Below are 15383 nucleotides of genomic sequence, written 5' to 3'. Positions count from 1 at the left end.
CTACTGTATCAATTATGACCTTTATAGGTTGGCAAAAAATAATCAAAAGGTATTAATTACCCTAAATATGATCTACAGGCTATTGCATTACCCTGATATAGTTACACTCATAAATACTTTTCTTGACCACACAATTCATGCAAGGATTTGTGTAGATTAACTTGAACTGCTATATCATCGTTAACCAATACATTTAGGCCTGGCAAGTCAAATCCTATTTTTGGTTAATAGTACACTCAGCTGCCACTAAATACCATGACAAGCTGCTAGAATAATCTGTGAATATAAAAAAATAAAAATAAATATTTCTTTGTTTGATGTTTACTCATGTTTGCCCCTTTACGCTGGAGTAAAACCAAACTATCATCATCTTTTATTTTACAGCTAAATAAAACAGCTGAATGGCAAAGCAAAGTCAACTAGGCCTGACTGAAATATATCACTTTTCAATTTTGCTTAGTCTTCTGAATAGCATTATGTTCTCCTTCACGTTACAAATCTCAATTTCCAGATCAACCATTGAGGGGCAAAATGTAAACTCTCCCCAACAGGTGAATTTTAACATCCACATAACACACATTATCTTAAATTAAAGTTTTGCAGGAAAAAGTTTACCTGTTTCAGTGTAATATCCTCCTTATTTTAGGACTTTTCTGTGCAGATAGTGGATTAAAACAAATGTAATGTCAAGTATAGAAAACCCAATTTGTCAAAGCACAGAGATGCCTGCGCCGCGTTCACGACTAAAAGTTTAATGGGTGAGGTTACGTATCCGCAACCAGCTTTCATGAAAGTACCGCTACTTTGGCCGTCAGCCGCATTCCGCGCGCGCCAGCGCCAGCTTCAGCTGTCGCCTCAAAAACGCATGGTCCTTCCTGTTCGCCCAACACAGATACAGCTGCAGCTCTCTGCCATTAACCCAGACCGTGTTTTATCTGTCAAATTATATTCCCTGCAATTATTTTGTGAGTAAATGTATACATTTTAATAAACTGTTTAACCTACCTTTCATTGGCTTGTTTTATTTTTTGCAATAGGCTACTACTACTTACACTGCTACTACTAGTACTACTACTACTACTGCTACTACTACTACTACTGCTGCTACTACTGCAACTGCTACTACTACTGCTACTACTACTTCTGCTACTACTATTGCTACTACTACTGCTACTACTATTGGTACTACTACTGCTACTACTACTACTACTACTACTACTTCTGCTACTACTATTGCTACTACTACTACTGCTACTACTACCCCGACTACTACTGCTGCTACTACTACTACTACTACTTCTGCTACTACTATTGCTACTACTACTGCTGCTACTACTACTATTGCTACTACTTCTGCTACTACTATTGCTACTACTACTACTGCTACTACTATTGCTACTACTACTACTTCTGCTACTGCTGTTGCTATTACTACTGTCAGAGGACAAAAATCCGTTAACCACCTAACTGAGGAACTCAATTTAACCTTGCGCAATACCCTAGATGCAGTTGCACCCCTAAAAACTAAAAACATTTGTCATAAGAAACTAGCTCCCTGGTATACAGAAAATACCCGAGCTCTGAAGCAAGCTTCCAGAAAATTGGAACGGAAATGGCGCCACACCAAACTGGAAGTCTTCCCGACTAGCTTGGAAAGACAGTGCCGTGCAGTATCGAAGAGCCCTCACTGCTGCTCGATCATCCTATTTTTCCAACTTAATTGAGGAAAATAAGAACAATCCAAAATGTATTTTTGATACTGTCGCAAAGCTAACTAAAAAGCAGCATTCCCCAAGTGAGGATGGCTTTCACTTCAGCAGTAATACATTCATTAACTTCTTTGAGGAAAAGATCATGATCATTAGAAAGCAAATTACGGACTCCTCTTTAAATCTGCGTATTCCTCCAAAGCTCAGTTGTCCTTAGTCTGCACAACTCTGCCAGGACCTAGGATCAAGAGAGACACTCAAGTGTTTTAGTACTGTATCTCTTGACACAATGATGAAAATAATCATGGCCTCTAAACCTTCAAGCTGCATACTGGACCCTATTCCAACTAAACTACTGAAAGAGCTGCTTCCTGTGCTTGGCCCTCCTATGTTGAACATGATAAACGGCTCTCTATCCACCGGATGTGTACCAAACTCACTAAAAGTGGCAGTAATAAAGCCTCTCTTGAAAAAGCCAAACCTTGACCCAGAAAATATTTTTAAAAACTATCGGCCTATATCAAATCTTCCATTCCTCTCAAAGATTTTAGAAAAAGCTGTTGCGCAGCAACTCACTGCCTTCCTGAAGTCAAACAATGTAGATGAAATGCTTTAGTCTGGTTTTAGACCCCATCATAGCACTGAGACTGCACTTGTGAAGGTGGTAAATTACCTTTTAATGGTGTCAGACCGAGCCTCTGCATCTGTCCTCGTGCTCCTAGACCTTAGTGCTGCTTTTGATACCATCGATCACCACATTCTTTTGGAGAGATTGGAAACCCAAATTGGTCTACACAGACAAGTTCTGGTCTGGTTTAGATCTTATCTGTCGGAAAGATATCAGTTTGTCTCTGTGAATGGTTTGTCCTCTAACAAATCAACTGTAAATTTCGGTGTTCCTCAAGGTTCCGTTTTAGGACCACTATTGTTTTCACTATATATTTTACCTCTTCGGGATGTCATTCGAAAACATAATGTTAACTTTCACTGCTATGCGGATGACACACAGCTGTACATTTCAATGAAACATGGTGAAGCCCCAAAATTGCCCTCGCTAGAAGCCTGTGTTTCAGACATAAGGAAGTGGATGGCTGCAAACTTTCTACGTTTAAACTCGGACAAAACAGAGATGCTTGTTTTAGGTCCCAAGAAACAAAGATATCTTCTGTTGAATCTGACAATTAATCTTAATGGTTGTACAGTCGTCTCAAATAAAACTGTGAAGGACCTCGGCGTTACTCTGGACCCTAATCTCTCTTTTGACGAACATATCAAGACTGTTTCAAGGACAGCTTTATTCCATCTACGTAACATTGCAAAAATCAGAAACGTTCTGTCCAAAAATGATGCAGAAAAATTAATCCATGCTTTGTTACTTCTAGGTTAGACTTCTGCAATGCTTTACTTTCCGGCTACCCGGATAAAGCACTAAATAAACTTCAGTTAGTGCTAAATACAGCTGCTAGAATCCTGACTAGAACCAAAAGATTTGATCATATTACTCCAGTGCTAGCTCCCTACACTGGCTTCCTGTTAAGGCAAGGGCTGATTTCAAGGTTTTACTGCTAACCTACAAAGCATTACATGGGCTTGCTCTTATCTATCTTTCTGATTTGGTCCTGCCGTAAATACCTACACGTACGCTACGGTCACAAGAAGCAGGCCTCCTAATTGTCCCTAGAATTTTGTAGCAAACAGCTGGAGGCAGGGCTTTCTCCTATAGAGCTACATTTTTATGGAATGGTCTGCCTACCCATGTGAGAGACGCAGAGTCGGTCTCAACCTTTAAGTCTTTACTGAAGACTCATCTCTTCAGTGGGTCAGATGATTGAGTGTAGTCTGGCCCAGGAGTGTGAAGGTGAATGGAAAGGCTCTGGAGCAACGAACCGCCCTTGCTGTCTCTGCCTGGCCGGTTCCCCTCATTCCACTGGGATTCTCTGCCTCTAACCCTATTACAGGGGCTGAGTCACTGGCTTACTGGTGCTCTTTCATGCCGTCCCTAGGAGGGGTGCGTCACTTGAGTGGGTTGAGTCACTGACGTGTTATTCCTGTCTGGGTTAGCGCCCCCCCCCCCCCCCCCCCCCCACTTGGGTTGTGCCGTGGCGGAGATCTTTGTGGGCTATACTCGGCCTTGTCTCAGGATGGTAAGTTGGTGGTTGAAGATATCCCTCTAGTAGTGTGGGGGCTGTGCCTTGGCAAAGTGGGAGGGGTTATATCCTTCCTGTTTGGCCCTGTCCGGGGGTATCATCGGATGGGGCCACAGTGTCTCCTGACCCCTCCTGTCTCAGCCTTCAGTATTTATGCTGCAGTAGTTTATGTGTCGGGGGGCTAGGGTCAGTTTGTTATATCTGGAGTACTTCTCCTGTCATATCCAGTGTCCTGTGTGAATTTAAGTATGCTCTCTCTAATTCTCTCTTTTTCTCTTTCTTTCTTTCTCTCGGAGGACCTGATCCCCAGTCCACCTGGCCGTGCTGCTGCTCCAGTTTCAACTGTTCTGCCTGCGGCTAGGTAGCCCTGACCTGTTCACCGGACGTGCTACCTGTCCCAGACCTGCTGTTTTCAACTCTCTAGAGACAGCAGGAGCGGTAGAGATACTCTTAATGATCGGCTATGAAAAGCCAACTGACATTTACTCCTGAGGTGCTGACTTGCTGCACCCTCAACAACTACTGTGATTATTATTATTTGACCATGCTGGTCAATTCTGAACATTTGAACATCTTGGTCATGTTCTGTTATAATCTCCACCCGGCACAGCCAGAAGAGGACTGGCCACCCCTCATAGCCTGGTTCCTCTCTAGGTTTCTTCCTAGGTTGTGGCCTTTCTAGGGAGTTTTTCCTAGCCACCGTGCTTCTACACCTGCATTGCTTGCTGTTTGGGGTTTTAAGCTGGGTTTCTGTACAGCACTTTAAAATATCAGCTGATGTAAGAAGGGCTATATAAATACATTTTATTTGATTTTTAAATACTGCTACTACTTCTGCTACTGCTACTACTACTACTACTACTGCCACTGCTACTGCTACTACTACTATTACTACTACTACTGCTACTGCTATTGCTACTACAACTACCACGACTACTAACCCTACTACTACTGCTGCTACTACTACTACTACTACTACTACTGCTACAGCTACTACTACTACTACTACTACTACTACTGCTACTGCTACTACAGCTACTACGACTATTACCCCTACTACTACTGCTGCTACTACTACTACTACTACTACTACTAGTACTACTACTACTACTACTACTACTGCTACTGCTACTGCTACTACTACTACTACTACTACTACTACTACTACTACTGCTACTGCTACTACTACTGCTACTACTACTATTACTGCTACTGCTACTACTACTACTGCTACTGCTACTGCTACTGCTACTGCTACTACTACCCCTACTACTACTGCTACTACTACTACTAGTACTACTACCTCTGCTAATACTACTACTATTGCTAATACAAAAATGACTGAAATTTGTACAATACTGATCTCAATAACACATTTACAGTCTTACTAGGTCATTTTCCATATAGAGTATCAGTAATTTAGGGTCAATCATTTACCCATAGGCTATACCCAGTGGCGATTTTAGCATGTAAATCTTGGTGGGGCAAAAAAACACAAATGTGGGACGTATGCCAGCAAAGCCACTACACAACACAACACTAAACAATACATTAATTGCACTATAACGGTGACAAACGGTGCCCACAAACTGTAAGGGCCTACATAAAGCTACACCTGGCTTTCAGCGCAGCCTTGTCTGGCAGCGAAACAGTTAATTCAGCCTCATTTACTGCCTTTAAAAAAACATAGCTGATATGGCTGACTTATGTAAACAAATGTGGTTTCTACTGACAATTGATATGTACAAACTATGGCATAAGGGGACGACAAGCCGATGAGAGGCAATCTGTAATTTTGATCAAGACATTAATGAGCAAGCGATGACAGACATAGTCAATATAACTATTTGTTCAGCACTTTTGAAATGTACAGCGACAGAATTTAGAATATGGGCCGTTCTTACAGTGTAATCCCTGTATAAATCAGAACCATAGGATAAATAAAGGGGGCATATAAACAGACAATGAAAGCTCTTACAATAGTCGATGATGAGATGTCTCAAAAACAGGTTAAAGGCTATATGTGCACCACCAAGTTAGAACAGTAGGCGAAATTAAGAGGTGAACATAGACCAAATTATTAGGGTGAGGCACATGGGCTACTAACAGCTTACTACACAACATACACTTAGTATTACTTTCTTAGCTACAGTATACATACAGTGCCTTGCGAAAGTATTCGGCCCCCTTGAACTTCGCGACCTTTTGCCACATTTCAGGCTTCAAACATAAAGATATACAACTGTATTTTTTTGTGAAGAATCAACAACAAGTGGGACACAATCATGAAGTGGAACGACATTTATTGGATATTTCAAACTTTTTTAACAAATCAAAAACTGAAAAATTGGACGTGCAAAATTATTCAGCCCCCTTAAGTTAATACTTTGTAGCGCCACCTTTTGCTGCGATTACAGCTGTAAGTCGCTTGGGGTATGTCTCTATCAGTTTTGCACATCGAGAGACTGACATTTTTTCCCATTCCTCCTTGCAAAACAGCTCGAGCTCAGTGAGGTTGGATGGAGAGCATTTGTGAACAGCAGTTTTCAGTTCTTTCCACAGATTCTCGATTGGATTCAGGTCTGGACTTTGACTTGGCCATTCTAACACCTGGATATGTTTATTTCTGAACCATTCCATTGTAGATGTTGCTTTATGTTTTGGATCATTGTCTTGTTGGAAGACAAATCTCCGTCCCAGTCTCAGGTCTTTTGCAGACTCCATCAGGTTTTCTTCCAGAATGGTCCTGTATTTGGCTCCATCCATCTTCCGATCAATTTTAACCATCTTCCCTGTCCCTGCTGAAGAAAAGCAGGCCCAAACCATGATGCTGCCACCACCATGTTTGACAGTGGGGATGGTGTGTTCGACTGTGTTGCTTTTACGCCAAACATAACGTTTTGCATTGTTGCCAAAAAGTTCAATTTTGGTTTCATCTGACCAGAGCACCTTCTTCCACATGTTTGGTGTGTCTCCCAGGTGGCTTGTGGCAAACTTTAAATGACACTTTTTATGGATATCTTTAAGAAATGGCTTTCTTCTTGCCACTCTTCCATAAAGGCCAGATTTGTGCAATATACGACTGATTGTTGTCCTATGGACAGAGTCTCCCACCTCAGCTGTAGATCTCTGCAGTTCATCCAGAGTGATCATGGGCCTCTTGGCTGCATCTCTGATCAGTCTTCTCCTTGTATGAGCTGAAAGTTTAGAAGGACGGCCAGGTCTTGGTAGATTTGCAGTGGTCTGATACTCCTTCCATTTCAATATTATCGCTTGCACAGTGCTCCTTGGGATGTTTAAAGCTTGGGAAATATTTTTGTATCCAAATCCGGCTTTAAACTTCTTCACAACAGTATCTCGGACCTGCCTGGTGTGTTCCTTGTTCTTCATGATGCTCTCTGCGCTTTTAACGGACCTCTGAGACTATCACAGTGCAGGTGCATTTATACGGAGACTTGATTACACACAGGTGGATTGTATTTATCATCATTAGTCATTTAGGTCAACATTGGATCATTCAGAGATCCTCACTGAACTTCTGGAGAGAGTTTGCTGCACTGAAAGTAAAGGGGCTGAATAATTTTGCACGCCCAATTTTTCAGTTTTTGATTTGTTAAAAAAGTTTGGAATATCCAATAAATGTCGTTCCACTTCATGATTGTGTCCCACTTGTTGTTGATTCTTCACAAAAAAATACAGTTTTATATCTTTATGTTTGAAGCCTGAAATGTGGCAAAAGGTCGCAAAGTTCAAGGGGGCCGAATACTTTCGCAAGGCACTGTATCTCCCTTGCATATTACATCATTTATGCATCAGCATCCTGACCGGTTGCATCACTGCCTGGTACGGCAATTGCTCGGCCTCCGACCGCAAGGCACTTCAGAGGGTAGTGCATACGGCCCAGTACATCACTGGGGCAAAGCTGCCTGCCATCCAGGACCTCTACACCAGGCGGTGTCAGAGGAAGGCCCTAAAAATTGTCAAAGTCCTCAGCCACCCCAATCATAGACTGTTCTCTCTACTACCGCATGGCGAGCTGTACTGGAGTGCCAAGTCTAGGACAAAAAGGCTTCTCAACAGTTTTTACCCCCAAGCCATAAGACTCCTGAACAGGTAACCAAGTGGTTACCCGGACAATTCACATTGTGTGCTCCCCCAACCCCTCTTTTATGCTGCTGCTACTCTCTGTTTATCATATATGCATAGTCACTTTAACTATACATTCATGTGCATACTACCTAAATGGCCCCACCAACCAGTGCTCCAGCACATTGGCTAACCGGGCATTGTGTCCCACCACCCCCCAACCCCTCTTTTTAAGCTTCTGCTACTCTCTGTTTATCTTATATGCATAGTCACTTCAACTACACATTCATGTGCATACTACCTCAATAAGCCTGACTAACAGGTGTCTGTATATAGCTTGCTACTCTTTTTTCAAATGTCTTTTTACTGTTGTTTTATTTCTTTACTTACCTACACACACACACACACCCACACACACACACACACACACAAGTGCTTTTCCCCCGCACCATTGGTTAGAGCCTGTAAGTAAGCATTTCACTGTAAGGTCTACACCTGTTGTATTCGGCGCACATGACAAATAAACTTTGATTTGATTTGAGCATACAATACCTTTTTGGACTCACCTTGTGAAGGTGGCGTAGTAGTCCTTTGTGGGCAAATTTTGTTGTCCAACTTTGTCATCAAAGTCTGGCATTCTCTGGATTTATTGTGGGAACTGAAAAAGAAACACACAGCCACTCCATTGAATCGCTTGCAGTTAGCCACTGATTCCTTCCAAACGACTCATGATTGAATTTGCGATTTCCAGCTTGTTATGTAATCTTTATGTCCAATGGCCAATGAGCACCGATACGTTTCATCTATAATTTCTCTTAATTATTTCTCTTCATGTGACAAGGATTAAAAAGGATTTGCCAGTAGATTGTCAGCTTGATTCATGATAGGACTGCTAGCTAAGACTTTGAAAGTAAGATGTTAACATGATCAGTCCAATCAAAGCTGCTGTACATATAACGTGATTTGACATCATTTTATCTGTCGCCAATGACCTTGAGCCATCTTGGAAGGGCACTTCTAATATAACTCTATGGCAGGACCCAAAGGGCTGAAATTTTGGATGTCTACCCTTACTAAGCACTTTAACTTGGCGATGACATACTGTCCCCATGAGTGACAGAACACTGAGCCAATCACGGCACAATGCTCTGTATTTTCTGCTGGCTCGCAACACCACCATAGAAAGCACTGAGCTAGGCTGAAACACCTGCATTTTGGAGCTGCCTTACTCAAGAAAGCGAAAAAGAGTCCATGTGTGTGTAACAGTATAGCTTCCGTCCCTCTCCTTGCCCCGAACCAGGGACCCTCTGCACACATCAACAAGAGCCACCCTCAAAGCATCGTTACCCATCGCACCACAAAAGCCACAGCCCTAGCAGAGCAAGGGGAACAACTACTTCAAGGTCTCAGAGCAAGTGATGTCACCGATTGAAACGCTATTAGCGCGCACCAGCGCTAACTAGCTAGCCATTTCACATTGGTTACATGAGTATGCAGCATTATTAACTGAATTAAATATATATCTTTTTTACATTGTTTGCAAACTGATATGTGACACGTATGGCATTACTAACCCCACTACTCCTAATAGTAAGCTACGTCCTCCTCTACAATGAGAAAGTAGTGCTCTCCGTGGTGAATAGAAAAGTTGCTTTAGAGACATCTCACTGACTCCCCATGCACAGCTGCTGACTCACTGGCCAGTCCAGCTTCTTCCTCACACAGGACATGGCTTTGGAAATCATGAGTAGCACGTTTGTTGGCAGTACACTGACCATACACAGCAAGTAGCACTCAAAACAAACATCCAAATTAGCATGATGGGAAGAATACCAATCAGACAGTGAAAAAGGCATTTTAGTCATTTCTTTCTGGTGCCAGTGCAGAGATGTGCATTACGTTCTGATAAGCAGAGATTTTATAGAGTTTTAGAATGGAAAAAGAACATAATAACTCGTTGTTGTCAGTCAATATGCAGAAAGTGATATGATTTCCACTCAGCTACTGAGATGACTGGTGATTAAACAGGTCTTTAGTTAATCCCCCACCATACTGCAGGTTGGCATTTAGTGTCATGAATCTTGTTCTGGATGCAGCTCTGCAGAGTAGTGACTAGCTGGCACAACCACAAAGTCATGAAATCTTACATTTTAAACCTAACCATAACCTTAACCCTAACCACACTGCTAACCATTATGCCTAACCCTAACCTTAAATTTAAGGCCAAAAACTAATTTGGGTTTTCATGAATTTTTACGATATAGCCTACTTTGACTTGCAGCTGGCCCATCAAGCGGAAATCGCTAAGTTCTGCCTCCAGGGCAAGATTCATGACAATAAACGTCAACCTGCCAGCATACCAGGAGGCAACCCTTGGGCTAATGCCTGGAACTGAAACCTGAGAGCCAGACCAGCATGCATCTCTCCTAGTGCTACAGGTCACAGTCAGTGAAAAAGACACTCTGTGTTGGGCCTATACTGTAGACTACGGTGTCAGATTTTAAACTGTTGATTTGACAGACAGGATATAGTGAGACTTTGAATTATTTATAAAGAAGGGCACTAAGGAGTTGTGGAGATTGTCATTTTACTAGGCAAGTCAGTTAAGAACAAATTCTTATTTTCAATGACGGCCTAGGAACAGTGGCAGAACAACAGATTTGTCAGCTCAGGGATTTGAACTTGCAACCTTTCGGTTACTAGTCCAACACTCTAACCACTACGCTACCCTGCCAAATGAGAAAGAAGTCTACTGAAGAAGTTATCTTGTCAAAGCTGGGGTCACCAAATAAGAACGAGTGTTTGAAAAGTACAGATTACTATGATGTCAAAATCAGAAGGGGTGCCAGTGTGGTAGACCTGCTTTAGACTTCACCCCACCATTCACTTTCTCCCTTGGGCCAGAGGTCAAAATCAAATCAAATCAAACGTTATTTGTCACATGCGTGTGTAGACTTTACCGTGAAATTTACAGTAAAGTATAGACCAAATCAAATCAAACGTTATTTGTCACATGCGTGTGTAGACTTTACCGTGAAATTTACAGTAAAGTATAGACCAGATCAAATCAAACGTTATTTGTCACATGTGTGTGTAGACTTTACCGTGAAATTTACAGTGAAGTGTGGACTTTACCGTGAAATACTTACTTACAAGCCTTTAACCAACAGTGGAGCTCAAGAAGAGTTAAGAAAATATTTACCAAGTACACTAAAAGAAAAAGTAAAAAGAAAAAGCAACACAATAAGAATAACAAGAATGAGGCTATATTCAGGGGGCATCGGTACCGAGTCACTGTGCGAGGGTACAGGTTGGTTGAGGTAACTTGTACATGTAGGTGGGGGCGAAGTGACAAAGCATAGATAATAAACAGTGAGTAGCAACAGCGTACAAAAAGGGTGGGGGGGGGGGGGGGCAATGTAACTTGTCCGGTGGCGATTTTATTAATTGTTCAGCAGGCTAATGGCTTTGGGGTAGGAGCTGTTGAGGAGCCTTTTGGTCCTAGACATGGCGCTCCGGTACCGCTGGCCGTGCGGGAAGCAGAGAAAACAGTCTTTAACTTGAGTCTTTAAAATTGTATGGCCTTTCCACTGACGCTGCCTATTGTATAGGTCCTGGATGGCAGGAAGCTTGGCCCCAGTGATGTACTGGGCCATTCGCACTACCCTCTGTAGCGCCTTACGGTCAGATGCCGAGCAGTTTCCATACCAGGCGGTGATGCAACTGGTCAGGATGCTCTCGATGGTGCAGCTGTAGAACCTTTTGAGGATCTGGGGACCCATGCCAAATCTTTTCAGTCTCCTGAGGGGGAAAAGGTTTTGTCGGGCCCTCTTTACGACTGTCTTGGTATGTTTGGACCATGATAGTTTGTTGGTTATGTGGACCTCATGGAAATTGAAAGTCGACCCGCTCCACTACAGCCCTGTCGATGTTAATTGGGGCCTGTTCAGCCCACAGGAATGTCGGCCCACAATCAGCTCCTTTGTTTTGCTCACATTGAGGGAGAGTTTGTTGTCCTGGCACAACACTGGCAGTTCTCTGACCTCCTCCCTATAGGCCGTCTCATCGTTGTTGACACTGTTGTGTCGTCGGCAAACTTAATAATGGTGTTGGAGTCGTGTTTGGCCACGCAGTCTTGGGTGAACAGGGAATACAGGAGGGGACTAAGTACACACCCTGAGAGGCCCCAGTGTTAAGGATCAGGGACAATGGTGGTCTGCTTGAAACATGTAGGTATTACAGACTCGGTCAGCTAGAGGTTGAAAATGTCTGTGAAGACACTTGACAGTTGGTACATGCATGCTTTGAGTACACGTCCTGGTAATCCATCTGGCCCAGTATTTTCACGTCCGGATGAAAAGTGTTCCCAAAGTAAACTGCCTGTTACTGAGGCCCAGAAGCTAGGATATGCATATTATTAGTAGATTTGGATAGAACACACTCTGACGTTTCTAAAACAGTTTGAATGATGCCTGTGAGTATAACAGAACTTCTTTGGTAGGTCGAAACCCCGAGGACAAACCATCCGGGGGGGGAAAAAATTGAGGTCACTCTCTTTTCAATGTGTTTTCAATGGGAATGTAGAATTCTAAGGCAGTTGCTTGCAGTTCCTATCGCTTCCACTGGATGTCAACAGTCTTTAGAAATTGGTTGATGTTTTTACTTTGAGAAATTAAGAAGTAGCCCTGTTCAGAACGAGGGTTGAGTGAAGTGTACTGTTGTGGTTGAGGCGTGTGACCTGAAAGCTCACTCCACTTTGTTTTCCTCCGGTACTGAACACAGTTTATTCCATCTTAAATTTGATTGATTATTTACGTTTAAAAATACCTCAAGTTGGATTAGGAAAGTTGTTTGAAATGTTTGGATCAAGTTTACAGGTAACTAATTAGATAATGTGTAGTCATATTGTGTGCGTTGGAACCGGTGTATTTTCTGAATCATACGCGCCAAATAAATTGATATTTTGGATATACAACGACGGAGTTTATCGAACAAAAGGACCATTTGTGATGTTTAATGGACATATTGGAGTGCCAACAGAAGAAGATCTTCAAAGATAAGGCATCCACTATATGTTATTTCTGACTTTTGTGTTGTGCCTGGCGGGTTGAATTATGATTTTCATGTGTATGTTTTCTGGGGTGCTGTCCTCAGATAATAGCATGGTTTGCTTTCGCAGTAAAGCCTTTTTGAAATCTGACACTGTGGCTGGATTAACAAGAAGTTCATCTTTAAACCCATGTATAACACTTTATTATTATGAGTATTTCTGTTTTTATGAGTATTTCTGCTATTTCACTTTGTGTGCATGCTTCAGTGTTGCTTGCCTCGAAGCGAGCATAAAAGGCATTTCACTCGTCTGGTAGCCTCGCGTCACTGGGCAGCTCCTGCCTGGGTTACCCTTTGTAATCCAAAATAGTTTTCAGGCCCTGCCACATCCGATGAGCGTCAGAGCCGGTATAGTAGGATTCAATCTTAATCCTGTATTGACGCTTTGCTTGTTTGATGGTTTGTCTGAGGGCATAGCGGGATTTCTTGTAAGCGTCCAGATTAGTCTCCCGCTCCTTGAAAGCGGCAGCTCTAGTCTTTAGCTCGATGTGGATGTTGCCTGTAATCCATGGTTTCTGGTTGGGATATGTACGTACAGTCACTGTGGGGACAACGTCGTCAATGCCCTTACTGATGAAGCCGATGACTGAGGTGGTGTACTCCTCAATGCCATTATATGAATCCCAGAACATATTCCAGTCTGTGCTAGCAAAACAGTCCTGGCGTGTAGCATCCGGATCATCTGACCACTTCCACATTGAGCGAGTCAGTGGTACTTCCTGCTTTAGTTTTTGCTTGTAAGCAGGAATCAGGAGGATAGAATTATAGTCAGATTTGCCAAATGGAGGGTGGAGGAGAGCTTTGTATGCATCTCTGTGTGTGTAGTAAAGGTAGACTAGGTTTTTTTTTCCTTGGTTGCAAATGTGACATGCTGGTAAAAATTTGGTAAAACTGATTTAAGTTTGCCTGCATTAAAGTCCCGGCCACTAGGTGGACAGTGGAAGGAGTTAGTTCCTGAAATCACAAGCCCTAAGGGCACTAGTCCCATCCAGAGACCCATAGACCATCAAGGATTAAAAGGGGACTGCCTTAAATAGCAACACAGCTGTGGGAACCAATCAAGTCTGGCGACAGCTAGCCTGAATCAGGCCAGGCCAGCTGTTGTGGCACTGCCAAAACACTCCTTGGCCCTGCCTCAGAGTGGTACGGACAATACACCCCTCTTTCTGCCCAGCCCTGTAGTGGAGCATCTAGTCAGACTGTCACTATGCTGGTTCAGGGATACTGGCGGAGAGACGGCCACTACTGTAATGATTCAATTAAATGTAATTGGTAAGTGTGATATAAAATGATACCCTGCTAAAGGATACCCAAGATAACATAATACTGTATGTACATTATCTTTCCCTCAAAATAAAAAATGTGCTCTCACAAGATAGTTGCAATGCAACATAATGTCTTTATGTGGGAACAACAGAATGGAGATATGACCAAAAGTATGTGGACAGTGGACACCTGCTTGTCGAACATCTCATTCCAAAATCATGGGCATTAATATGGTGTTGGTCCCCCCTTTGCTACTATAACAGCCTACACTCTTCTGGGAAGGCTTTCCACTAGATGTTGGAAATATGCTGTTTCAGGGGCATGTCTCAGAGTGCCAGCTGTGGTGCTTGTGAGCTCAGCTGTCAGGTTTGCAGGGGGACAGCTCGGCCTCTGTAACAGGTGTTAGTCTCTGGCCATAGCGAGCCTACAGTTGGTCTGATACAGGAGCTCACTTTGGATCATGGCTATCATACAAGGACTAGAAACCTTTCCACACTAGAGTAAGAACTTACATTATAGTTGCAACGTACGCATATGTTTTTTAATCAAATGTTGCCTACATAGCCTTGTTCATTTGAACCATTGTCAAAAGGTACAGAGAGAACATTTTGGGGATTTCTTGAGAACCTTTTCTGCCATTCCAGAACCCTCCAGACAAATGTTGGGCTAATTTTTTAACAGGGCACAGTGGTGGAATCTGGTCCCAATGGTGGTCCGGTGGGACCAAAAAGACCCCCGTTTCCTCTTGATCTAATTACAGACACCTGATGTATCACTTAACAGGCACTGGCTATATTAAGACCCACGACAAGTGAGTCCTGGCTCGGTGTCCAAGTGCCCAGCAGTGGAGCAGTTTACTTATCAATTACAAATAACAGTTCCAGTATCCACAGCTCTGATCTGTGTCACTGATTGGCATTGGTTTACTCATATGACGACCTAAAACCATGATAAATTTCGGTAACCGGAGATTCCTACACAATCTTATATTATTTTTAGTTATGTGCTGATATAATTCAGTAGACACTTGTCAGCTGTAAACTCAATGACCATTACAGTGCAGTAA

General features: G+C 42.7%; 1 protein-coding gene across 2 annotated transcripts in view; it reads right to left on the bottom strand.

Moving 5' to 3' along the window:
• The window catches only part of LOC110535183 (nexilin), a 32887-nt gene extending 31457 nt beyond the window's left edge, over positions 1 to 1430 (bottom strand). For both annotated transcript variants that reach the window (XM_021620238.3, XM_021620082.3), the window contains exon 1: positions 616 to 1430. The gene's annotated coding sequence lies outside the window, so the exon portion shown is untranslated. The remainder of the gene's footprint in view (positions 1 to 615) is intronic.
• Positions 1431 to 15383: the final 13953 nt, after the last annotated feature.

Source organism: Oncorhynchus mykiss, chromosome 1 (genome assembly GCF_057628025.1).
Source record: "Oncorhynchus mykiss isolate SJ-2025 chromosome 1, ASM5762802v1, whole genome shotgun sequence".
Taxonomy (NCBI): Eukaryota; Metazoa; Chordata; class Actinopteri; order Salmoniformes; family Salmonidae; genus Oncorhynchus; species Oncorhynchus mykiss.
Note: the sequence above shows the minus strand (reverse complement) of the source record. Positions and strands in the feature narration are given on the sequence as shown.